This window comes from Suricata suricatta, chromosome 12 (genome assembly GCF_006229205.1).
Source record: "Suricata suricatta isolate VVHF042 chromosome 12, meerkat_22Aug2017_6uvM2_HiC, whole genome shotgun sequence".
Lineage (NCBI taxonomy): Eukaryota > Metazoa > Chordata > Mammalia > Carnivora > Herpestidae > Suricata > Suricata suricatta.
The window spans coordinates 28,029,777-28,055,249 of NC_043711.1; the positions used below are offsets into that span (position 1 = coordinate 28,029,777).

Consider the following 25,473-nt stretch of genomic DNA (forward strand, 5'->3'; position numbering starts at 1 on the left):
TGGGTTTAAAAATACTTTAATTAGTCAGTTATAAGAAGTTATCCACTAACCTGTACAAGAATAAACCTCAGGGAGTACATTTCTAAGATGACCTTCAGAACCCTAATATCCAAAAATTTTAGTTTTACCTATTAAGATATAAATGAGTTATCCCATGTAAATCACTGTCAATTTTGCACATGCAAATTCTGTGGCTGATCTAGTTAGTAATAACTAGATGTGGCCGATTTTTTTCCCCAGAACACATTAAAATATACCATACTACTTGAATACCTAGTCAACTAACCCAGCCTTATTGCAAGATACTCTAAAGTTGCCAAAGTATTTTCTTATCCTATGATTTTAATCTACACTTACAACCCTACATTATTTCTTAAAATTAAATACCAAAAAAAATCATTCCAAATTTACAAACATAATGTTGAGCCACAGATGCCACACACAAAGAGGATTATTCTGTATTATTCCATTTATATAAAAATTTTAAAACCATGGAGAAACCAATTTGGGATGTTAGAGTCAAGACCCTGGAGCCTGGGCTGGGAGCAGGGTAGATGGCATGAGGGGTCACGTCCTACATTTTATTCTGGAGGCTAGTTCCGTGGGCACAAACTCTGTGAAAATTCATCAGTGTGTACACTGTGGATTCGCAGGTCCACAGACCCTGTCTGTCATCCCTCTATATAAAGTTGACAGAAGATAACCATTCTCTTCCTTCAGCAATTTGCCAGCTAGCCCAAGACGAAAATCTATGGCGGGCAAGAAGGTGGGCTGTCTGAAACACACGTAACTTTTGACTTTGCAAACTATAGAGCTGCTGACTGTCCCGTGAGACCCTCTTAGCGTCCCTTTCGCTCACAGCATCAAACAACTCGGTTGGCAGGGCACTGTATTAATTCCTGTAAAGAAAGTGGGGGGGGAGGGTTATAGTCAATCACGATGGTACCCTACAATTTCCAGAAAATGTTTGCTGGGATTTAGGCCTGTGAGGTCTCAGCAAGCAGATATAAGGCAAAGCTAGAGTGCACTTTCACGTGACAGCTCGTTAACAATGCATCTAAGACGTAAACACTTGACACATTTTTAGAAACACCAGTACTGACGACTAGGTTCATTTCACTTTACCGGAAGTCAAAGATAATATGCTAAATAGATTTTTCTTGTTTCTCCCCTCTTAACAATCAATACATTAAAGAGTAGGTGAAATCCAGCTTTGTTCTTTGCTTCCTTAAACATGAAATATGTAGAAAATAGAAGTCCTTCGGTTTCTCTTACCCAATCAGATTCCAGCATTTAGGGACCACAGACCTGAAGTATTGTTTGCTTATCTACCACCATTAAATACCAAGGTTCAATTTATATACCTGTCATGATAAAACACATGCTATTTCAAGAAATAATTGTTGATTTGGACATGAAAAGTACCATGCAATGTATTAATGGAGTCATTTGCCCTGTTTTAACTCAAAGCTAGATCACTGGAACTATAGGACAGGGATGTTATCAATGATGGTCATTGCTGTATGCCCAGTCCCCAGCAGAGTTAAGAACGCACTGGAACTGATTACTGAATGATTCCCTTCACCAATCTTGATGCCAAGTTGGGGATAATTAATAAGTTACCATTTTAGGCCTAAGTTTCTTTATAACACTTTTAATATATTTAATATTCCAATATAAGATTTTTGCAAGATATATGCATTTCAAGTAACTCTGTCTCCACCATTTTTTAATAATTTGGATTATTTTCCCTTGCTCATACCTAATATAAGGTAAGTGGCCACTGTTATTTATTTTTTAATGCTTACTTATTTTTGAGAGAAAGAGAAAGAGAGAGAGCACGAATAGGAGAAGGGCAGAGAGAGACAGAGACACAGAATCTGAAGCAGGCTCCAGGCTCCGAGGTATCAGCACAGAGCCCAATGCAGGGCTTGAACCCACAAGCCATGAGACCATGACCTGAGCCGAAGTCGGACACCCAACCAACTAAGCCACCCAGGCGCCCCAACAAGTGACCATGATTAAGTTAAAATGATGTTCTTTTTTTTTAATGTTTTATTTATTTTTGAGACAGAGAGACAGAGCATGCGTGGGGGAAGGGCAGAGAGAAGGGGACCCACAGAATCAGAAGCAGGCTCCAGGTTCTGAGCTGTCAGCACAGAGCCTGACCCAGGGCTCAAACCCACAAACGTGAGATCATGACCTGAGCCCAAGTCGGAGGCTTAGCTGACACCCAGGCACCCCTAAAATGATATTCTTAAATTTACAAAACATCTATTGGTAACACAGGAGCCTAAATTCTGAAAGTAATTAATTATTCTTTGTCAACAGAAAGAGGAATTGGGCCCCAAAACTAGATTAAAAACCCAACCAAGTAATGACCAAGAATAGCAATAATAGTAAAACTATTTACTTTTTTCTTTTCTGTCTCTTGCTCAAAAACTAGAAGGCTCTAAACAGCAAATAGATACATACTACAGAAACACCAATGTCTGTCTCTACAAAAAGCATAAATAATAACTTTGTGTAGCTTCTCTGATGCAATTAGAAAATGATGTTGGCCTCCTGGGTGGCTCAGTGGGTTGAGCATGGGACTTCAGTTCAGGTCATGATCTCACGTTTGGTGAGTTCAAGCCCCACAACCGAGCTCTGTGCTGACAATACTCTGGTGCTCTCTCTGCCCCTCCCCTGCGTGCGTCCATCCTCTCTCTCTCTCTCTCTCTCTCTCTCTCTCGCTCTCGCTCTCGCTCTCACTCTTTCTTTCTCTCTTTCTCTCAAAAATAAATAAAACACTTAAAAAAAAAAAGAAAGAAAATGATGTGGAAACAGACCTTCAGGGATAACTGTTTTTTCTAGCATTTCCAAGATGCACCCAATCAATCAAACACAGTGTGGGACAGGGGGAAAAAAAAGTCATCCAATTCACAAGGTAGAAAGAAACCCAAGATGCCACCTGGCCTGTCAAGTACACGTTATTGGCCAGGTGCATTTCATTCCACCAGCACAGCCTGCTTTATTCTCCTGGGCTCCCTCTCATGCTTCTGCCTTGAGACAGACTCACTCAAAGACCAAAAAAACCCTCCAGGTAGTCTAATACTAGCAAGTCCCTGAATTCTGACACCTCAGGCCCACTGAATACTAGAGTAACGTGTTCTCTGTCCCAGTCCAATTACTATGTCAGAGAAAAACCTCTCTTTGTTGTGACAATTTTTCCTGTCCCTTGTTTAAAATGGCTCAGGAGTAGATTCGGGTGCTATTTTCGGTACATTAAATGAATATTCTATTTATTCTATTGCATTTCTGTGATACAACTCTGTGGTTATGCGGTTGCTACTGTTCGTTCTGGCTGCTTTAGACCCCACATCTACTTTACACGCTCTAACCAGCATCCGTGCGTGCTCACGTGAGCATTTCATAAGAAACCCCGTGGCCACAAGCCACATAGTTGCAGCAAACTGGATACTATGAAGGAAAAAATCACTTGCTCTAAAGTGTAACCATTAAGTAAAGGAAAGCTTGGTGTGACATGAGTCATCTATAACACTAGTAAATCATAATCCTGCAGAATGAAGTAGGTGGCTACCTAAGAAGTATGATGTCAGACGGGTTCCCTCTACCCTGATCAATTTAATTCTCTTCTGGGAGATAAAACAACCGTATGCCCAAGACCAGGGCGCCCCGGTGGCTCAGTCAGTTAAACGTCTGACTTCGGCTCAGGTCATGATCTCACAGTTTGTGGGCTCAAGCCCCACATCGGGCTCTGTGCTGACAGCGCAAAGCCTGCAGCCTGCTTCAGATTCTGTGTCTCCCTCTCTCTGCCCCTCCCCTGCTTACTGTCTCTTTCTCTCAAAAATAAATAAAAACATTTAAAAAAAAAACAGTATTCCAGAGATAAAAGTCTGAAATGCAAATACACCCAAGAAATTGTTCTAAAACTTCAGGAACTCATATACTCCTTTCTGTGTGTGAACCAATGTTGTAGCATTAATATGTTTCTATTAATCAACTCAATTTTGCTAAACAAAGTATTTGGAAAGAAAATTCCATACTGCCACTGTACATATTTGTGAACATGTGTATCCAGGCAATATCACTTGCCCTAAATGGAAAGAATTTTTAAAAAAATTAATGAGACTAACCCAAAAAGTGTTCATTCATGTACCATGTAAAATCATCACATGTACCACGTGAAACACTGTAATAAACTCTTGGTTTAATTTCACACTACAGAGTATGAAATGAGTGAGATCAGGATTCTCAGCAGCCCCCAACCACCAAACAGAGGTAGGAAGGGCACGGAGAACCTGGAGAAGCCTGTGCCAAGGCTGCGTGCGTGGGGCTACAGTCGTGGTATAAGGGGGAGGGGTCAGGAGCCATGAGAAATAAGGGTACAAAAGAGCAGGCTCCTGCCTATTTCACTATGATTTCCATCCGGGGCTGCCCCCATACATGTGTCATGGAGAAAGTCTACTGTGTTGTTTGATATGAAGCCCCTTTTCCCCTTCCATGCCCATCTCCTTTCTGCATCTGAGCTTACAAATCACCCATCACAAAGAAACTGCATGCTGTTAATAGGTCTCTTCATTGTGACTGACAGTGCAGAACAAATGTCAATCCCTGGGCTGAGACCAAATTTCTGGAATACAAACAGGGGTTCCCTGTAGGAGGAGACACATTACCTAGAGGTCGCCCCAATAACTCCTGGATGAAGCTCCTGAATTCTGCTGCTTCTTACCATATTCATCACAAAGGGCCATATGTCATAGCTCTCCCTGACCACCTTCTCTCCAAACAGATTCTCAGTTCTCTGATCAACTTTCCATTGCTCTTAACACCTCCCTCTCAGCAAAACGGGTGCCTAATGTATACAAAAAGCAACTGAGTGAATCTGAATGTATCAACCATAAATGAAAGAATGAATGAATGAGTGAATGAAAATAAATTGGCTTTGGACCTGCACACCTAAGGCACACCTCCAAATTATCCCAACTCTGTCCAGAATTATCCAGGGACATAGCAAAAATCCCACCAGTGTGCCTTTTCAGAGAAATGACAAGTCCCCCTTCCCTTGCCCTAGCTCTACAAAGATCTAGCACATTCTCTCTTTTTAGATGACTCCATCTTACAAGCTGTGCAATTGTGGTCAAGTTACTTCACTTCTCTGAACTTCGGTTCCCTCATCTGTTAAATTATGAAGAAAAATATCTGTCCCATGAACTATGATAAAGATTAAATGAGATAATTAAAGAAAAGTGACTACCATATTGCCTACAGTAGATCATAAGCTAAAGATGCTGGCTACATTTTTGAATGAGATCACTGTACCATGATAAATATCAATAGCATAATGGTTCTGTGTTGTTACAGTGTAAGGACACACGCTTTCATTCACTGTCCTGATATCTCCCTGGTTTGCCAGTGTTAAAGAGAAAACCACAGGCCCCAAATGGTATCAGTTAGGTTAAGACCCCAGTCAGTAAACCAAGATTTCATCCCAAACGTAACTGCAGTTTCAACCCCCAAATAATACAACCTTTAGCCAGTCGACTTGGGAATTCCCTGGCCAGCACTAGCAAGTTTACTCAGAGACCCCTTCCACTCCCCTTAGGTGGATGATCTTGCCTAAAACAATGAATTGTTGGCTGGTAATTTCCTTTGTTCTGCTCCCTCTCTACCTTTAAAAACCATTCCTTTCCTGGAGCCCTTTGGAGCTTCCCTCCACCACTTGCTTAGTTGGGATGCGGCCCAATTCATGATTCACGAATCATTTAAAAAAGCTGATTTGATTTTTTAAATATACTCGGTTGAATTTTTGTTATTTAGCACTAGAATCAGAGTTTTTAATGTTCACAAAGAAAATGGAGCAAATGAACAGGTGGCATAAACAGGCACCAAATACGTACAAACAGGTCTTCACAAATGCATCCGACGAGGTGTATCCTGGGTCCATGCCCCACAATTCATTCCCATTTTGAAGCCGCCCTGCATGGTTCGCTTCGTTCTTGCTCTGACTCTCCTACTTGTAAAACCCATAGAGCGTCACTCGCTTCTAAATCAGAAGGATGAAAATCTGCAGCCACAGGAGGGGAAGCTTAGGATCTGAGGCCAGTAATATTTTTCAGACAGAATACAACCTCCCAGTGCCTCCACCCAGGAGACGGTGACCTACTCTGACATCTCAGCTGCTGCCCCTCCGAGCAGATTCACACACCTCCCGGCTGACGCCCCCTTTGGGCAGGCATCCAGTCATGTTTACAGTTATGCATTATGACTGGCTCTACACAGATAGTGCCTTTGGTGTCAAACCGAATGGCCCTGTAGATCTCTAGCCCAAGAGAGCCAGAAGATACAGACATACATTAAATAAGACATGGGCAGAGACACAGCGTCCACTTCCCAGAGATGGAAAGGGACCGAAGCAGACCTGCTAGAGTTCTCCAGAGCTCCAGTGTGGAGAGGCCCACAGCAACGGCTTAAAAAAATCTGAGTTGCTTCAGGGTCCAAAAACTTGCCAGAAAGCTTCATAGGTGTCCACATGCCGGTATGTCAGCAAGGAAAAAGATGAACTGCTTTGCGGGGGCATCATCTTGAACCAGAAGGACGGATGTACATGCTAGGTGCCAGTGCACGATCCTGAAACTCTGAGCTCATGCACATCCAGTGTGATTGTGTGCAACTCTCCATGGAAGATTCCCTCGCTCCAAGAACGCAAAGTGGAGAAGTCCCCTTCACCTTCTGTATTAATCTAAATGTGGAGTCATGGGGGGAGAGGGACAGGGTGACCTGAAGAGATGGCCTTCAGTCCCCAGAATCCACTATAAGGAACACTCTGTGTTTAAACAGGGGGAACTTGCATTTCCTTGTAAGGTGTTTGGACACAGCCACATAATTGGGAGTGAATCTGTGAAGTCTAGAAAGAGCGGCACCTTTCCCCACTGACACAGCTGTATTGAAAAATCAACCCACGGCTCTCAGGGAAATGAGAAAACATAACTGGTGATTTCTAGCAAGGCATCCAATCTTCATTTTTGTGGTCCCTCAATTCTCAGTTCAAGTACAAACAGACTTTTTTCTTCCCCCTGAAGCAGGAAGAGGATTAAGCAGGCAGGACGCTCTCTGAGTTCTGCGTAGCTTATGTTCATAGGTTTTCCTTTTGTAGCATTTAGGGATTCATTCTAGAGTAGGGTTAAGCTGCAGCAAAGCAATTTGGCATGCTTGCGTTTGCTTTATTGCACGTGCAGTCTGCAGGGGCCACCCTGACCTGAGCGGCAAAAAAGCTTCCTGGAACCCTGAGGGGGATGCTGACGATTTTCCTTACAGGGATGCTCTAGCTGAGACTTCCTCCTTGCAAGACAGAAAAATAGCTTCATGCCAATTATCCTCAGGAAAGTGGCAGCAGCGGGGACAAAAGTGACCAGTATCACGCAAATTTAATTTCTGACCAACGTCAATGGCCAACGATCGCCCCGAGGTATCTGCCCTGCCACACAGTCTCGGGGTCAGCATTCCAATCCATGCCAGCCTGAGGACCCCATCTGTATGTCCCTTTCTATATGCTACATCCACACGATGGAATACAGTGTCGCTCTGAATGAAGAGTGCGAGGGAAGAATTTTTGATGTTGCAATGCAAGTTAAAAAGCAATATGTAATCATTTTTTAAGTGGAAATGCTTCCCATTTCTTTTAAACATGCCTACATAGAAAGCAGACTGTTAAGACATACCCCAAAATGCCAGAGGAGGTCATCCCTGAGCAGTGGGATGTTGAGCAATTTCTATTTCCTTCTCATTGGCTAATCCATTTCCCAAAGAAACTCAAATGCAAATGTAGTATTCTTGTAACACGAATAAAGTGATTGTAAAGTGGTTTAAAGATAGACTGGCATTTACGAAAGAACATTTCTGTCTGCAAAACAAAGAAGCATTTCCATTAAAATAATAAAATTGACCTGCACCATTAAGAAAGAACTACCAAATAGCTCATGGTCCACTTGGCTACAATCATCATCACTAACTCTTCTTAAGTACCTGCTGTATGCTCTGCCCTGCAGGGGGCATCAATACCGGGCTAAGTTGCTCAGGTAATAACTAAATTATTTACACGTTGGGACCCTCCCCGTGTTACTGAAGTTGGAGAATCTGAAAAACAGCATTTAACAAGGGCATTAATCTGTCCACCTGGCCTACAGTGCACCTTGTCGGAGAATCTCTCCCAATCCTGCTGAGAGGGATTAAGTAGAATTAAGCAGGCAGCCCGCCAGGTGGACCCTGTGCCCAGACCACAGCGGACTCCAGCAACTGTGGGCACCTGACCTAGATCAAGCGATTCAGATACCTATCCCCCAGGAAAGATGTAATCCCTGTCAGTCTCTATCCACCCCTTAAGTGGGACAGAGGGAGCAGGAGAGAGAGTCAAGGTGGCCCGGGCTAGCGGAGCAGAGCAGCCCGAATGCAGGGAGAAGCAGTGGGAGAGGACGTGCAGCCCAAGTCAGTCACTGTGCTTCAGGATGGAGACACTGAGAGATGGTGTGGCTTATCCATGTACCTGTCCTGCTCGAGAGGGTCCATCACTTCCTGGGCCAGGACTACAGAAGGCGCTCGGTCCCACCTGCCCTCCAGTCAGTGAACTAGCGGGTGGTCTTGGAGCAAGTGCTCCATCCTTTGTTGTTTTTGTTTGGTTTGTTTCTTAAAAAACAAGTGATTCTGAACTAAGCGCTCTGGTCCTTCTTGCAGATTTCAGCTAAAATATCATAAACCCGAGCCCTCCCAGACCAGCGAGTATGAAGAGGTCTATTCCTGTCGCAATAGGACTTAACATTTAATTATATATGTGTTGTTTACTACGTATGATCTGTCTCCCTAGATGTAAAATCATCAGCATGTTTCTTGTACCTCCTACAACACGTTCCTGACACATTCCAGGAGGTCAGTGGTAATGAAAGCATCTGTCAGTCAAGTACGTTAGTACATATCCATTCATTCAATATGTAATCACTGAGCACTTAAAATGTGTAAAACTTGGTCCTTTCTCCAGAAGGAACTAATGTCTCAAAGAAAGATTAAGTATATATAAAGACAAGAAACATCCATGCAGCAGACACTGCTGAGGGCTTATCCAACAGCCATCCCCTCTTCTGCCTTAAAAGTAAAACTGAGGGATGTCTTGGGGTGGGGGGGGGGGGCTCAGTCAGTTAAGTGTCTGACTTCGGCTCAGGTCATGATCTCATGGTTCGTGGATTCAAGCCCTGCATCGGGCTCTGCATTGACAGTGCAGAGCCTGCTTGGGATTCTCTCTCTCCCTTTCTCTTCCCCTCCTGTGCTTGCGCTCTCTGTCTCTTTCTCTCAAAATAAATAAATAAACTTAAAAAAGGTAAAACTTAAATTTTACTGGGGTGTCCTCCCTCCAAAAAGCCATATACCCGGAGAAGGTGAGGATTAACCTAGCTCAGGGGTAAATCCTTATTAGTTTAAGAAGAGAATGGGTTACAGCTGCTCAGATATCATCTCTTTAGCCCCTAAGGCAGCCAGGTAGAACAGAGTCAGGACAGCCAGAGCCCCTACTCATCCCCCCATGCATGTGCACACGCACACATACACATGCATATACCCATACCCCAGCCACATACAAATGTGAGCAGCCTCTTCTGTTTACTTAATGTGCTGACCCAACGTTATCATTTTCTATGTGTACCATGACAAGAACACATTTAGATTGGAAAGCACCAATCTAAGCCAATCAAGGTAATCCCATCCCATGTGCCAGGGTGGGATTTAGAAAGGGATTTAGATTGCATGGCTGCAATCGGGCAAATGTCACCTAAGGAGAAGCCTGCTAGATTGGTTTCAGTAAAGGTCCCTTGTTTTTAAAAAGGGATACAAAGAATAGTTTCTCATGCCAAGGGATGCTATCAGTGTACAGGTGACTCCCCAGAATGAAGCAGCCATCTTAGAACCAGGAAGGCACCTTGGTCTGAGGACCAAGTCAAAATGGTGAAGATGATGGAGGGTAAAAGCAAGAAATGGAGACTTTCATGACATTGTTGAGCCATTGAATTAACACAACCTGGAGGTATCCTGTTGGGATATCTTATTCCTTGAGATAATTCATTCTCCTTATTCTGATGGCTTTTATTTTGTGTTCAAACGAAAGCTGGTAGAGAACTTCACAAAATAATTGACAATGCTTAGCAATTTGTCAAGAGCTTGGTGCTCAAAATCCTCTCCCTGCTGCACAGTGACAACCATCAAAGGCACCCTGGTGGGTCCCCGGTTACTTGGCACCAGGGAAAAGTAGACTGAGGCTGGATTCCAGACATTCAGAGCCCAGATTCTATAATGCCTTCCCATCAATCAGGGCATCCATGGGGCTCTGCAGGCAGACACAGAGAGGGTGGGAAGCTTTCTTTTTTTTTTTTTAATTCCCTTATTGTTTAAACCACTTTGAGTTGACTTTCTGATTATTTGCAGCCAAAAGCTTCTTGACTGATAAATCTACCTTCACACAATTAGCAACAAATTTATGTGACTTCCTTGGAGCAAAAGACTCAGGAGAAAATGGTGCAGAGATACATAGTCCTGCCTACATTCCTCCAAATCTTCAAATGATGGGTCTTAAGTGAATTTCTCCCAAAGAGGAAGATAATTGAAACTCTAGGAAAAGAATTAACCACATGATCATCTGACACTCTCTCCATCATGAGAGTCATAATGAATACCACAAATGCTGAAGCATCACCTTGTCTCAGTGGTGGGTAGCGTATTTAAGCATACCAATTTTACTTTTTGTTATATTTTCTGTATATTTCCCTTTCTGATCTCAAAAACTCCAACAGAGTTGGAGCTTGCATTTCCTTTGTCCCAAAGCAGAAAGTACTAGAAGGCAATCCTTAACCCCCACCAAATCTCGCCCTCAAGAAGGATTTTTCTTTCGACAGCATAAATTCATGGAAGGGTACATGCTAGACGCTAGCAGAAAAGGACAGGGATAAAACAAGTTTGGATTGTGTTGTTGAAAACAGTTCTGTTTTCTCTTGTTTGGGTGGGATTGGACCTTCCTACTACTGGAGAGAAGCTTTCTAGTTCCTGAAAGTAGTAGAGGTTGACACTCTGTTCCCAGGCAGATCTCTAGGGAAGTAATGGAATTTTTGATGGGGATGGTGAGAAGATGCTGGGGAAATGAATACTGGGTCCCTGAAGCCCAAAAGAGCCCAACCTCCTTTGGAGAAACACAGCAGGGCCACCCAACATGGCATGGATGAGGAACCTCATAGAGTAATCAGCATGGACTAAGAAACAGAAGGCCTTTTCTTGAATGTTCTGTTTGTAGGGGCCAAGAGTAGGCATCCCCAAGATGGGCAATTTTGCCATGATAATTATTTTCAATTAAAGAGCAATCACGGGGCGCCTTGGTGGCTCAGTCACTTGAGAGTTTGACTCTTAATTTTGGGTCAGATCATGATCCCACAGTTTGGGAGATCAAACCCCAAGTCAATCTGTGAGCTGGCAATGCAGAGCTTGCTTGGGACTCTCTCTCTCTCTGTCTGTCTCTTTGCCCCTCCCCAGCTCTTGCTCAATCTCTCAAAATAAATAAATAAACAAACAAACAAAAAAAAGCAATTGAAACCCAGCGGACTTGAGAAAAGCTCTTTACCTAGGAGAGAGATGCAAAGCCAAGCCTGTTTCATCCAAGTCATTTCTTTGTCCCACTGTTCTGACTGGCCCAGCAAACATTCCTTTACCACATATTTAATCTTTTTCATCTTCCTGTGAATTGCATCCCTTCCCTTTTGAGTCCCAGACCCTCTACCCGCATCTCCTTAATTCAGAATGATACATACACCTCATTTTGTCTGTCTTTGGAATTTTCATGTCTATGCGGATTCTCCATTATGTGTGAAATTAAATTTGTTTCTGTCTCATGTCAATTTGTTTTTTTATTATTTTTTTAATGTTTATTTTTATTGAGACAGAGAGAAACAGAGCATGAGTGGGGGAGGAACAGAGAGAGAGGGAGATGCAGGCTCCAGGCTCTGAGCTGTGAGCACAGAGCCCAACACGGGGCTCGAGCCCACAAACCTTGAGATCATGACCTGAGCCAAAGTCGGACGCTTAACTGACTGAGCCACCCCTGTCTCATGTCAATTGGATTCTTAGTCTCTTTAGATGGTCCTTGAAGAGAACAGGAAAATCTTGCTCCCCGACATGTGCTATGGCAGACATGTCGCACTTCTGCATCAATGACACTAGGTGAGCAGACACCTCAAACACCACTAAGATAGAACTTCCCAACATTTCGAGGGGGGGGAAAGATGCAATGAGATGTGCATGTATGTGTGATTAAAATTCAGGCATGCAACATTCAAAACAAGTTTTCAAAATTAAACCTTTAAATAAGAATGCAAAGTCAGTTTGTATTTTTAATTGGCTTGACATGTCATGAACTCCCAAAGGACACCACATTGCCCAGCCCGATCCCCACTAGTTAATCAACATATTCCTGCGAGTTCTGCTACCTGAGAAAGAGAAAGTTAACTGTAAGATAGACAACTCCATAGCTGGTGGACATTCCTTGATATTTTCAAAAGATATTCCAATAAGAGGCAACAACGAAATGCTTTTATTTTAATTCTCTAAGTAATGCCACACCCCTTCATGGGAAATGGACTATATTTCCCTCACTGTGCTGGGAATTAGTGAAAACGGAATATAAACAAAGCAAGTACCCTATATGCCTGGCACTTTAAATGGTTGAGATTCCCAAATAATACAAAAGCATTTTCAAGTCACACATGGGATATGAAGCGAAAATGTTCTTGGAGGAAATCTTCTCTAATAATACTTACCTACTTCAGAGGGTGCTGGGAAGCTCTATTAACACCAAGAGAATACTTTTAGATCTTCAAATAAAAGGACTATAGAAATGCAAAGTATTATTATTATAGTTCTGAAATAATTTCACACCTAGGGATGAGAAAACCCCAGGCCAAATTTTACTGCTTCTCTCCTGCCTGATAAACAAGAGATGCCACAAGCGGGGGGGGGGGGGGGGGGAAGCAAATAGAACAAAGACATCAAAGTTCTTCTCTTTTCCTTGAGCTTTCTATTCCCTCTAGATGTTATTTTAGGGGACTCAGAGAAAAAATGAGTTCCTTTAAGGTCAGGGTTAAGTACAGAGACAATGTTCTCATTGCTTTTTTTTTTTTTTTCAACCAGATAAAGTAACTACCAACTGAGATGAAAAAAATACCCCTGTCCACTTCTATGGGGCACAGTTCCTCCCAAAGCACTGGCCAAAGTTAAAAATGGCCCGATAAATCATTACCTGAATCATCTACCAGTGCGATCTCACATAGGAGGTCAGAAAGCAGCCACTTTAACTGACACCAGGATTTCTACTTAGCCACTGAGAGCACAGACTGTCATTTGTTGCTGACGGAGGCAGTGGTGATGCTGATATTGATGGTCATGATGGTGAGGATGGTGATTAAAGTAACGATAGGACATAGAACAGAAGTTCTCAAACCCTGCTAATCAATGGAGTTGTCTGTGTAGCTCTGTAAACTACAGATTCTTGGTCCCCAATTCAGAGTTACTGATTTTGAATCTGAAGATAGACCTCAGGTTTTTGTTTTGTTTTGCTTTAATGTGGCTGGTCTGGCCGTTAGGATAACAACTGAAGTGACAGGACTTGCAAACAACGTCATGATTAAGAATGCAGGCTCCATAAGGGTGCCTGGGTGGCTCGGTCAGTAAGGGTCAGGTCATGATGTCATCCCATCTCGGGCTCTGTGCTGACAGTTCAGAGCACGGGGCCTGCTTCCAATTCTGTGTTGCTGCTCCCTCTCTCTCTCCCTGCCCCTGCCCTGGTCGTACTCTGTCTCTCTCCCAAAAATAAATAAAAACATTTTTTAAAAATGAATGCAGGCTTTGTAGACAGACTGGCTGTAGTCAATTCTGACACTTATTTTTTTAATGTTTTTTTTTTTTTAATTATTATTGAGAGACAGAGACAGAGCATGAGCATGGGAGGGGCAGAGAGAGGGGGAGACACAGAATCCGAAGCAGGCTCCCGGCTCCCAGCTGTCAGCACAGAGCCCGACGCAGGGCTTGAACCCACAAAGGGCGAGATCATGACCTGAACCGAAGTCGGACGCCCCACCGACTGAGCCACCCAGGCGCCCCCCAATTCTGACACTTACTAGTTGTCTGATTCTGAACAAAATACTTCAACTTTCAGCCTCAATTTACACAACCACAAAATGGAAATGCCATTACTATCCACACCGTGCAGTTAGCAAAAATAAAACTGTCGCCACCCCAGAGTAAAGCGGCAAAGGGAAGGAGCAGTTCCCAGAGAGCAGCTAGTGCTCTAGCCACAGGAGGGAGGCCCTTGGCAGGAACCGTGGCCCTCCTGACAGGGTTATAGCCACTACCAACCGGACTGCAGCAAGGAAGGTAGGGAATAATATTCCAACCTTGCATTCTCGGATTTTCACCCACTGTCTTCCATTGGCTAGTTCAACAAGAAGCTGGAGAGCTAGGAAGCCCAGGTAGTGCTGACAAGGGGTTAGCCCCCTGGGGCACAGAGCCTGTCAGATGAGCAAGAAGCTGGAGGCACAAACACAGAATATCCAGCACAAGCACTAGGCACAGTTCTGTTTTTATTTTTATTTTATTTTTTAAAGTTAATTTATTTTTAAGAGAGAGAGAGAGAGAGAGAGAGAGAGAGAGAGAGAGAGAGACAGAGCGTGAACAGGGGAGGGGCAGAGAGAGAAAGGGAGACACAGAAGCCGAAGAAGGCTCCAGGCTCTAAGCTGTCAGCAGAGAGCCCAACGCAGGGCTCGAACTTACAAACTGAGACCATGACCTGAACCGAAGTCAGAGGCACAACCGACTGAGCCACCCAGGTGCCTCTGTTTCATTTTTGTTTTTAAATTTACATCCCTTTTCTACTCAGCCTTTATATTTTAAAAAGCCCTTGATTCTTCTCTGTTTAAGAAGTTAAAATGGCAGCATCATCATCATCACCATGACACGCTGAGGTTACTCAGCATTTGACAGCTGGCTAAGCACTTTCACATACATTACCTTTATCTCATCCTCAAAACAGCCCTATGCGGTAGATAGGGCAAGGCTTACCCTGATGTTATAGGTGAGGTTAAGACTTTAAGTTCAGTATTTTGCCCAGAATCATAAAGCTACCAACAGCGGAGCCCAAGCTCTGAACATTTCAGTTATGGCTCTTTCTACCATACAATGCTGTCAAGCTACTTATTCCCAGTGAGAAGTGTAAGCAAAATTGATGTTCCTGTGGGGGGAAAAAAATCATTAACCAACTTTGTTCTAGGCACTGCACAGAACACAGACAAAGTCAACAAACAAGACACGAGAGGAAATGGAGCCAACGTGCCCATTCCGTTCTCCAGAAACCACAAGCAATGCCAGAGACCAGAGTAATTGAGTTTTCAATCACATTTTACACATCATTGAAAAGAAGGTGTTCAGTAGGGCAAGAAAAGTGTTCAACAGAGGAATACAAATTCAAGGAAAAGCAGAGCACTATCTCACAAGTTTTGTGTTGGGAAGCCAGAGTAGGTAGAAGGAAATCACAGTCCCTTCCCAAGCCCCCTGCCACAGAGAGACCAGGGCCCCAGAAACTGGAGCGGAGACCTCTCTGCTTCTCCTGCCCTTTCCAGCTCAAATACACGCACATCCTCTGAGAGCTTAGGAAAGCAGCCATAAGTGACTTCTTGTACCAAACAAAGGAGTAGTGGGAAGTCCAGCAAAATAGCCCATTTTGAAATACTAATTGAGAAGTCTGCACCTTTTGTAACCTATTTCAAAATGTGCAGTTACCTGCACATGAGAGAAGAAAGTAATGAATGGTATTTTAACAGTAAACCTCCAGACACCCCTCATTTATTCCAAATCCAGCTCCCTCATGTGTAAGCTACTCTACCAGGTTAGGCTTCTGTAGCTGCAAAGCAATAGAAGCCAGCTGGCTAATTTGAGGATTATCGGAAGGAAACTAGGCACTCAGCAAATCCATGGCGGACTGGAAACTGAGGCTTAGCAATCATCAGTCTCCGAGACAGACATGGAGACTAGGGAATGGGAACAGCTCAAGTGGTCCCAGAACAGAGTTGGTATTTTCAGAGCAGAATGCTGACTGGGAAAAAGGAGAAGATTCCCTTAGCCTAAGATGCAACCCCCACGCGTGCACCCACCCAACCGAGCTAGTGATCACGCACCCAGCCCTAGGCAGAGTGTAGGCCCCTGGGTAAGACCCCTGCTTACGGTTCCACTAGTCAAATCACCTCAAAAGGAAATAACGGCACTGTCAGGAAGGGGAAACACATAAAGACCAGGAAAGAAAGGGGAAGGAGGGAGGACTTCCTTCAAAAGTTCCTTACGAATCTTACTAGCTAGCAGTTAGATCACTAATTTCTTAAGGTGATGTTAATTAGTAATTGTCGGCACACAGCCAAAGACAGTATTTACCCTGATGCCTACAAACCTTCAACCTGACAACTTTTTACTTCCAGAGCCCTCACTTCTCACACGACCTAAAAGCTCTCTTTTCATTTGATTCCTAAAGACAAAGCAGACTTTGCCCTTCTCTAGGCACAACAGGCTCTTTGAAAACATCCCGAAGCGTCCAAAAAGCACAGACTTGTCAAGACATCTAATGAATACGTTCAGAAGGATGCTGATTTGATGATAATGATGATGATGGGTCTATTAGCAAGAGCAGCTGCAACTAACAGCTAGTGAGTGGTTGTCATGGACCAGACCTGCTCCAGGCCCTTAGTAGATAGTAATCCAACTACCCGCTGCAACAACCTATGAGGAAAAGAGTATTATTACCTCCTTTATACAAAGTAGGAAACTGAGACGCAGAGTGGGTAAATAATGTGTCCATGGTCCAATAGCTAATAAAAGCCAAACCGGGACTGAAACCATGTCCGACTCCAGAATACCAATGTAACAACAGATTGTCGCCGAAAGCAGAGGAAATGGACTGTGCTGGGTGAAAACCCTCTCCAAGAGAAATGTGAGCCCCATAACTGTACCTAAAGATTGCCAAGGTTCTCAGGATTGTTACAATATCACCAATTCCAAAAATTTACGAGAATTTATTTCTAAGAAGCTATCAAGATGTGGCTCAATGGTCCAGAGAGATGCAGAGTTCTATGGCTGAACACCATGACAGTCAAAGTCTAAGCCAACCAACTTCTGTGTGCTGGAGTTCAGTCATCCCAAAGCAAATCCTCCAAACGGTGTTTTTATAGCCCGCGTTTTGATCGTTCAAGAGAGGTTTTCTCCAATTTGCCTGTAAAAGTCTTCTTCGCCCTCAAAATAAATATTAAAAATTCAGTCCCTGAAGTAGATCTGTCATAAAGTTAGGAATAACTTAAAATAGAAGGTAAATCAAAATGGTTTTTCAACTTTAACTAAAGTGGTCACGGTCATGATTACTATAATAAAAACGACAGGGAAAAACCTAAAATTGTCAAAAACATAATTGATGTTGAAAACAAATGGAAAATTATGGCATATTTCACCCTGGCCACCAAAGACTCTTGATGAAACTGCAGCCCTATAATTCCCCAGAATGAATTCTTTAAATTAAAATACTTCATGCAGAACAGAAATTAAACAATGAATCAAAGAACAATGCTCTACAGTGGTATGCTTATAAATATACCTAGCAAAGAGGAAACAATTACATCTTTCCATGTGAAAAACCAACTCGATTTTAATGTGTCACACAAAGCCGCGAGGTACTTCTCCCATTGCTTCCAACTTGGAAGTTCATTTCGGGTCACTCACTTAGGGTCCACAGAGACTGGGCAGGATGAAATTAGCTGTGCCAGACTGGCTGGCTTTTGCCTTTCTCCAAAGCCAGCTCCTCCACGCAACCGCACAACTGACTCACGTGATCAATTTCATCCAGCCCAATTCAAATGCCACTCTGCATTTTAGTTTAAATGCTATATTTGGCCAGCTGGTTTTATTTAACCATCGACTAGAAGCAGGACGAGTGCATTCTTTTTCCATCCAGCATTAATCTTAGTAAACTTAGCTCCAGTGGAATGTCTTAACTGCTGAGAAGAAAGCAAAAGTCAGCAAGCATACAATTGCATTTGGCTACCCTCAGCACATCATTTTATTTCCTCCTGCTCTCTGCTAACTATTGCTCAGCACTTTTGCCTAAGAGGGAGGACAAGCAGGTGGTTAAGGAAGTTGTCCTGTCAGCTATATCTTTAATCCAAGTGTTTAAATCTCTGAATAAAAGAAAAATCAATGTTGTAAAGGCAATGTTTGTCAAGGCCATGTAATAAATACACTTACCTTTACAGACTGTTCTCAATGGATTTTCCTTCTTTGCTGAGCTTCAAAGCTACAAAGAGATAAAAATGAAAGTAGTGAGTTATCTGCGAGTAAAACACCAAACGTTTTCTCTCCGAGTCTCTAAGTAGAATCTCCATATGCCGTGGTATGTGGTGCTGGCCAAAGAAGCCACTCAGAAAACCCGTGCCTCCTACCTCCCTCACAAAGGGCCCGTAAAAGACCCTGTCATCCGGTGAAAACACTGCACATATCTATCCAGAAGTGAATCACACAAACTGGTCAGACCTACAGTCAGATCTTTTGGGTTGTGAACTCAACAGAATGGGAATGGTGTAAAAGTGCAGAGACGAAAATCAGATTAAATATTATGTGGCACAGGCAATCTGCCCAGGCATTTAACTTGCTCCCTTCTTTTGCTGTCATCTTTCTTGCACACTCGATTTCCAAAAGTTTTACGTGGGGAAGCCTGTATCATTTATACGACACGCAGGGCCCTCCCGATCCAGACCTCACCACTTGCCCCCGTGAGTACACGTACGCAAGCTGACAGGCAAGTCCCTTTCTCTAGGTAGAGAGAAATCCCCAAAATGGAGGAAACTCCACTTGACATTTCAAATAAAAATCTGACTTGTTAAATTAAACTTCCTGTGATTAAAGCATGTGCACTGAGCACACACGGGTCACATGACAAGAGGTGTGATACCTTATATTGTTTTTTCTTAAATGTTTATTTTATTCTTGAGAGAGAGAGAGAGAGCACAAGCAGGGAAGGGACAGAGCTGGGAGTGGAGTGGAGACAGAGAATCTGAAGCAGGCTTGGTGCTGAAAGCAAAGAATCCAATGTGGGGCTCCAACTTGTGAACTGTAAAATCATGACCAGGGCCAAAGTCAGATGGTTAAGCAACTGAACCAACCAGGCACCCACATTACAGTTGTTAAGCAGAACGCAGTCCACATTTATTGAAGGCTTCGCTTTCTGTGGTTTCAGTTACCACCAGTCAACAGCGGTCTGGAAGCAGAGGATCCGCCTTCTGACAAATTATTAGAAGGTCAAAAGTAGCCTAACACTACTCACTACTCACGGTGCCTTTGTCATTCACCTCACTTCACTGCATCTCGTTGGCCTCTTACCATCTCACGTCCTCACATTCAGAAGGGTGAGTAAAGCACAATGAGATATTCTGAAGGAGATCACATTCACATAGCATTCATTACAGAATATTGTTCTGTTCTAATTTATTAGTAGTTATCGTTGCTAGTCTCTTCCTGTGCCTAACTTATACACTAAAAAACATAGTATATACAGGGTTTGGTATCCACAGTTTCAGACATCCACTGGGGGTGTCAGAAGGAACCCTCAGTCAATAAGCGGGGGTCTACTGTAGTAATAACATTTCAAGGGGCTGATTCTAAATCAGTACATCATGACTCATGTGATGACTTCCTGTGGTCAAAAATAATGGAAATACTCCCTCTTTCTGTCATTCTTGGCTAGGTCCCAACATCCCCTAAAGGTGCAGTAATTGGAAATGGCCAAATAATTCATGGTTTTCCCATGTTCTTCTTCTTTTCCTTCAGTGCCCTAAGTATCTGCTTCAGCTCTTACCAAAGAACCCAACACCATGAATGCAGGACAGCTAAAGAACAGGACCAGACTTGGGGTGTGATGTAAATCTTGGGACATTAATGCAGGAGATAAAGCCTCTCCATGACACATCAGAAATTTCCCCTTCCCCCTGTGTTACATGGATTGCAATAGAGTTGGGAGAAACATAATTCAAGGTAAACATAATTTGGAGAAGACTAGATAAAATAATATAGTATTGCATTTTGTGAAATATAAGAGATTTATGGTCTGACAACTGCCTTTCCACTTTAAACACACAGAAATGCTAAACAAAATATGGTGATAATTTAAATACATATATATCCAAATAGTCAAGTTCAAAAGAAAGGAAGAAGACAAATATGAAAAGAAAATGAATGTAAATTTTCTAGAATGAGACATGCATCCTCTTGAAAAGAGCACCCCAAGACCTCAGCAAGATAAATAAAAGCAAATCCACAGGTAGACACATCAGAAAGAAAACACAAAACACCAGAGATAGAAAGTCTTAAAGTCCACTAGAGAGGAAAAAAAACAGACTCCTTGCAAAACAACGTGTCATCAGCAAAAATAAAAGCAAGACAGCAATGGAATAAGATGTTCAAAGTACTAAGGGGGAAAAAAGTTCAACAAAAATTCTATAGCCATGCTAAACCAATTATCATGCAAGAATGACACAGAAATAAGGACATTTTTCAGGGAGAAAGAAAAGATTGTTTTCTGCTCACAGTAGTTTACTTTTGCTGAAAGAAATACTAAAAGACATAACTGAATAAAAAGGAATTGAACCCAGATGGAAGGAATGAGGATCAAAAAGCAATGGTAAACAAAGAAATTAGCAAGCATTATGGTTAATCTAGTTAATTTAATAATAAATAATATGTACGGAATCATAATTACTAAGCCTTGGTTGTAAAAACCCAACAACAATAACGACTAATTTTAGGGTTTGCAAATAAGGTGAAATGACTGGTTGGCTACAATGACATGGAATAAGGGGAGGGAATGAATTGCTTAGGAGGAAGAAAGAGATACTGGTAAGTTGTTAAAGATAAGCACAGAAGTTACCGACTAACTTGTTAAGGGTATCCAGCCTTTCTTTCTCTGTGTATATAACCAAAGACAGCCTTGTATATATGCTCATAGACATGCGTATTAGAATGCTTAGAGTATCAGTGCTAGAATCCCAAGAAATACTGGAAACAACTCAAACATCTATCAATAATACAATGAATACATTTACAGTCTTACAATGGGGTATTATACAGCTTTGAAAAATCAGCGAAATAGTTATACACATCAACATCTATGTCTCTCAAAAATATGATATAAAACAAAGCAGCAAGTCATAGAAGGCTATATATATATATATATATATACATATATATACACATATTATTCAATATATATACAACATGTTCAAACCGACAAAAATACACACTATCTTATTTTAGAATATAACAAAAGTGCAAAAACCATAAAGAAAAGCACAGGAATGATTTACACAGAATTCAGGCTACATTTAGCTTGAGGGCAAGGGAGGAGATATAATGAGAAGCATTGGGGAAGATTCTGGAATATGATAATGCTCTATTTCTTGGCCAGGAGAGAGGAATCTCTATGTTCAGTTTATTATTTTTCTATAATAATGATAATCTGGTACAATAACTATAAATAACTGTAGATATACACTTGCAAAAATTATTTCGTATGTATGCTGTATTTCACAATTTTAAAACATATAAGAGTATTCACCAAAAGAGTAGAAATGTCCAAACCAACTGAGGGAACAATATAGCAAACAGAAAACTCAGCCAATTTTCTACAGAAGACTGGAATGGAAGCAAGCAGGATGCAAAGGAGAGCACCATGAGTAGAAAACACAAAAGGAAATATTTAAAGTAAGTTCAAATATATCACTAATAAGAGTAAAAGGACTAAAAACATCTGTAAAAGTAAATTTTAATTGATTTTTTTAAACCTTGCTATATGATGTTTACAAGAAACACATCTAAAACGTAAAGAGAGCCTGAATGGAAAAATAAAGAAAACTAGACACCAAGCAAATAGGAACCACAAGAAAGCTGGTGGGAATAAAGGCAAAGACAGAGGTTATCAGTGATAGGATTCATATTTGCATCACGTGCCTACTGCTGCATAACAAACTACCCAAGGATTCATGATTGAAAAATAGTATTCGTTGTCTTTCATGGTTTCTAGGGAACAGGAATTCTGATAGGACATGGTGAGTCAGCGTTTCTGTACGCTACAATACCCCAGGCCTCAGCTGGAAGCCTCGAAAGCTGGGCTCTGGAATCATCTGAAGGCCCATTCCCTCAAATGTCTGCCAGTTGTTGCAGACGGTCAGTAGAGACCTTACCCGGGGCGATCAGCTGAAATGCGGCCTCCCCATGTTGTCCCCCCCACAACATGGTGGCTGCGTTCCAAAGGCAAGAGTTGCCGGAAAGGGAGTCAGGCAGAAGCTGTACTCTTTATGGCCTAGGCTTGGAAGTCACATTGACACCATTTACATGGCATTCCACTGGTTGGGGCAGTCACAAACCCCCATGGAGACTCAAGGAAAGAGAACAGAGCCTCCATCTCTGGGCAGGAGGAATGTCAGTCAGTGCTCTGCTGGTGTGACCACCTGTGGAAAATGTCATCTGCCACAGCATTCTTGACAAGTGCACATGGAACATCAGCAACACTGACCACATGCAAGGCCTCAAGGGCAGTCTTGACAAATATCAAAAGACAGATACCAAACAAAGTTCTCTGATCACGGTACATTAAAGTTAGATTTCAATTATGAGATTTTAACCCTCTGTTTGAATATGACAATCTTTAGCACAGTTTCCCTTTCAGAGCTGGGGTCGGACAGGACCACTGAATGAATCCCATTGCACAAGGTCTACATCTGGAGCCCAAATCACCACTTTGGTTGTAGATATATTGAATTTGAGGTGCCTGAAAGCTATCTAAAAGAAATGTCCAGTAAGGGAGCTGGATACATATCTCTGACTCAGAGAGGAGGTTTGGGAGTGGTAAATCATCCATGCGTAGGAAGAACTGTGGTTGTGAGTATGAATGTGGCTGTCTACGGAGACAGTACCAAGTAGAAAAGGAAGATCTGATCCTTGAGGATGTACAACATTTAACAGCTGTGTTGAGGAGGAGGTTGCCCATAGAGGAAAGAGAAGAGCTGCCAGGAAAGTAAAACAAAAACCATTACGTATCACAGAAAAGTCAAGTGATAAATCAAAATGCCCAGTATGAGGGTCACTGAGGAACCCAGTGAGAACTTGGACTAGTTGAGACAGAATTCACCTTGGAGTTAGGTAAGAAATAAGTGGAGGGGCTCCTGGGTGGCTCGGTCAGTTGGGCATCCAACTTCAGCTCAGATCATAATCTTGCGGTCTGTGAGCTCGAGCCCCACCTTGGCCTCTGTGCTCACAGCTCAGAGGTTGGAACCTGCTTCGGATTCTGTGTCTCCCTTTCTCTCTGCCCCTCCCCCACTTATGCTCTGTCTCTCTCTCTCTCTCTCTCTCTCTCTCTCTCTCAGAAAAAAAATAAACATTAAAAAAAAGGGAAAGTGGAAATTAAAATGAAGACAAGTAAGGACAATTGTAGATATGTCAGAGGTGAGAAAAGACCAACAGGAAGGAGACAAAGGACTGAACAAGGGTTCTTTTGTGTAATGTGTAAACGGGGAAAACCTAAGTATGTGTCAGGGCGATGAGAAGATCCAGTTGAGATGAAGAGACTAAAAGCAGAAGGGGGAGAGAGGGTGACCGTCCCGCAGGTTCCCAGGACATCAAAATGGGTACGTGGTGGGACTGGTCTTATGAGAGAGCCTTGCACTCATCTTGATCACGTAATGCCTTGTGACAGGCACGCATGGGATTGCCTGAACTTGTTACTTTCTCCTGCGTGTATGTTTTATCACCCTGATTTATGTCTAAACTCTTCAAGACCTAGGGCTTCTATTGTTCAAAGCAGCCTCACCTGCCCTTGCACGGTGAGCCCCAGATTCTATATCTGCACCAACTTGTCCTTCCACAAATACCTGTGGAGTGGACAAGTACACGCAGATTCCATCATCTTCGCGTACACCTCTGGGCCCAAGCATTTTCCACTTAGGTCTACGTATCCAAAACAGGGGCAGATCAGGATCAGGAAACTCTGGTTTCAATGCCCAAAGTATACATCTCTGGACCAAAGTCAGGAATAACCACTCAGAGTAGCCCTCTCCTTCCCATGTTCGCCATGACCCAAAAATCCAAGGACCTAAACTTCTCTAGGCCGTGAGGACATGTTCTCCTGCAGCTACAATGCCATACGCCACTTCCCACTCCCCACAGGCCAAGCTTATCTCCGTTTTGTTCTGGAGCAGACAGACTCCGTAACCCTCGTATGACCTCTTGCAAGACAGACTAGATTTCAATCAATCCAAATAGGTTTGGGCTTCAGCCGCTCCTAAAAGACATAAACACGAAGCAGAGCAGTAACGGCCAGTAATGGACTGATTTATCTTGGTGGTTTTTCAGAGGACAGTCACCTAGAAAATATTCACAGGCTCCCAGCCCCTCACTCCATTACCCAGCTCCCAGCTCCCTGAAAAACCATCTGCATTTAAAGCATCGTTCTCAAATATAGAAACTTCCATTGCGATTCATAGGCTCCCAGTTGAAACCTATGTCTGGGAATCCTCCAATTGCACTTAATACTGCCTGGAATTGAGGGATTTCCACCCATTGTTTGCATTCTGCAGCCCTCACCTGACTTGACAGCCACAGGAAGGGATTGGTTATTGGCCTTTAAGTCTTTAAACAATTATCTACATACCTGGGGAAAAAGTGTTCACTCAGGAATGAAGACAAGACACAAGAATGAAGACACTGAATAAATTCGGCCCTCGTTTTCCTTCTTAGGCTACGTTCAGTGAGCTGTTACTGCCAACAAATTATTGCAACATCCTTTCATATGATAACCAATTTTCAACTCAGAGAAGATTCTTAAACCTTTTCCTACATCTCGATGAAAACCAGGAAGTTGGAAAACACAGCCCTCGTCAAACGACCTGATGATAAGTGGATATTTTAAACACTTGGAATTATTTGTAAATCTGCATACTGATTTAAACACTCACAAGAAACAGCAGCAATGACACTAGAAACTTGACATTTCTCAGATATATTCCTAGAAGTTTTATTTCAATTTGTAGGTATGTATTTCTATTAGAATTTCAAATTCAGAATCTGTGAAACTGATATATTTAGAGTTCAGAGGGATGGTCAGAATAAGTCTTAGTTTTGTTATTCACCTGGAAAGCTGATCACTATTGTCAAAATATATGTGGAAGCCTTTCCACTAGAACTTAAGTTCAACAAAGATACAGACAACATCTATCTTGTTCTGCAAGGAATCCACATCCTCTACAACAGTACCTGGCACGTAACACATACTCAATAAAATCTGCTTAATAAAGAAATATAATATGTTTGCTTTACTAC

The 25,473-nt window shown here is 42.5% G+C and overlaps 1 protein-coding gene across 3 annotated transcripts in view; it reads right to left on the reverse strand.

Annotated features, from left to right (window-relative positions):
* Window positions 1-25,473, reverse strand: part of FHIT (fragile histidine triad diadenosine triphosphatase) — a 1,373,604-nt gene that overhangs the window by 1,314,862 nt on the left and 33,269 nt on the right. For all 3 annotated transcript variants that reach the window (XM_029917797.1, XM_029917796.1, XM_029917795.1), the window contains one exon: window positions 18,355-18,403. The gene's annotated coding sequence lies outside the window, so the exon portion shown is untranslated. The remainder of the gene's footprint in view (window positions 1-18,354; window positions 18,404-25,473) is intronic.